This window comes from Tupaia chinensis, unplaced genomic scaffold, assembly GCF_000334495.1.
Source record: "Tupaia chinensis unplaced genomic scaffold, TupChi_1.0 Scaffold000159_1, whole genome shotgun sequence".
In the NCBI taxonomy this organism is placed as follows: domain Eukaryota; kingdom Metazoa; phylum Chordata; class Mammalia; order Scandentia; family Tupaiidae; genus Tupaia; species Tupaia belangeri.
The window spans coordinates 3329498-3331764 of NW_006159630.1; positions in this window are offsets into that span (position 1 = coordinate 3329498).

A 2267-nucleotide genomic window follows, 5' to 3' on the forward strand; every position below is an offset into this window, starting at 1 on the left:
GCTCCCCACAGACCATGCTGCCTTCCGCGTCTATTGTGGGCCAGTCTGCCCAGCCGTCCCACTACAGCAGAGTGGTAGGGGAACTTGGAATTCCATTCCAGAGGGTAGACAGCAGGCTTGGAGGCGCCGAGGCCAGGGGGCGCGGCGGGCAAGGGGCGTCTCCGCCGAGATGTGGAGAGTTGCAGAGATGGCAAGTGGAAAATTGGCAGCCAGACCCAGCCTCCTGGCCACTGGCCCTAGATCCTGGATGGCGCTGCTGGCGTTCTGGGAGGCTCCGGCAGTGGGCAGCCGGACTGGTGGGTGGGTGATCTGCTTCGTCCTTGTCCTCACATCTGGAGAAAGCCACACGCCAGGGGCAGTCCCTCTGTGAGGACCGCGTGCCTTTCCGTGGAAGTGTGCCCCCGAGGACCGGGAGATGAACTGCACTCACCGGCTTCTGCCATCTGCACGCTCCCACCTGTAACCGCGCAGGGACAGTGCCCAAGCCTCGGTTTCCCCACCTCTGAACATTCACTCTGCTCCTCGGTCGGGAGTGCTTCCAGTCACCCAGGAACAGGCCGCGCCGGTCTGCAACACTGTCGCTGAAAAGCAAAGTGGGAGCGCCCCCTGGTGGGCACACGGTGCTTAGCACGTGGCCGCGTGCGTGAGTGCGCGCCAGGAAAGCGCGCGGCTGGCGAGGAGTCCTGCGAAGCAGTCTGGTCTGGCCACAGAAACGTAAGGAGAGCATTTCCAGAAGGGGGCCTTGGGGAGGTCCCAAGGAGTCTGGCAACCCAGTGACAGCCTAATTGTATTTGACCACCGAGTCATTGCTGGCCTGGAGGGGAGTGATTTCACCACGCACCTGCGGAAGGGGCGCCAGGTGCGTGCTCACTCACCTTTCCTTGGGGAACTTCTGAGATATGCTTAGAGCTGCGCTCAGACAAGTCAGTCCCAGGACACCCCCTGTGGCACTGCATTCTATACAGCACAGATACCCTAAATGGACACGGTGCGGGCCTGGGAAGGAAACCCCAGCCTGTCCACGCAGCGGCAGGCCATGCAGCGGTCCAGAGAGGGAAGCAGCCCCCTACCCAGTGCTGTGGGACAATCTCCGAGCCACACTGCGAAGCGGAAAACTGTAATACCGTCCTGAGAGCCATCGACTGAGACCGAAATAATGGAAAGGCAAGCCGTGGCCTGGGGTGGGAGATACAAGATCATAAATCTCAATTCTCTCCCAGTCTGCAGATTCAAAGCAAGTCCATTCAGTCTCACAAGGTTGAGGGCAGGGGACCTTTCCTGCAACACACGAAGGTTTATTAGAAAGAGATAGTAAGGAGACAGTAGTATTGAACCAGAAATTAAAAACTAAATCAAATCCACACATGAGAAAGCTCCCAATCACACCCATGTGTATAGGGAAACGTAATCTAGGACAAAGAGGAGTGCTGTTTGCATACCGACAGGAAAAAAGATGGGTTATTGCCTAAAAAAGACACCACTGAGATTTCAAGGCCTTATGTATGTTTTAGTTTTCATCTTAAAATCTATTAGAGGGTCCGGCAGGTGGTGTGGTGGATAAGGGCGCTGGATTCCCACGTGGCCGACCATGGTTCAAGTCCCGGACCTGGTGGCTTGCTTTCTCACTTTCCCTTTCTCTCTCTCTGGTCAAATTTTAAAAAGGTAACAATAACAAATGGAATTAAATAAATAAATAATTCTTTAAAAGAAATAGTAAGGAGACAGTAGTATTGAACCAGAAATTAAAAACTAAATCAAATCCACACATGAGAAAGCTCCCAATCACACCCATGTGTATAGGGAAACGTAATCTAGGACAAAGAGGAGTGCTGTTTGCATACCGACAGGAAAAAAGATGGGTTATTGCCTAAAAAAGACACCACTGAGATTTCAAGGCCTTATGTATGTTTTAGTTTTCATCTTAAAATCTATTAGAGGGTCCGGCAGGTGGTGTGGTGGATAAGGGCGCTGGATTCCCACGTGGCCGACCATGGTTCAAGTCCCGGACCTGGTGGCTTGCTTTCTCACTTTCCCTTTCTCTCTCTCTGGTCAAATTTTAAAAAGGTAACAATAACAAATGGAATTAAATAAATAAATAATTCTTTAAAAGAACCTATTAGGAAGAAATACACACGGCCAAAAATGTAAGAAGACGTCCACGATGATGAGAATGGCAAGAAGCACTCAACGCCACCCGACTGACGGAACGGAAGCGCCTGTCGATCCTGCGGAGGGACTGGCTCTCTGTCCACTGTGTACAGTGCTGT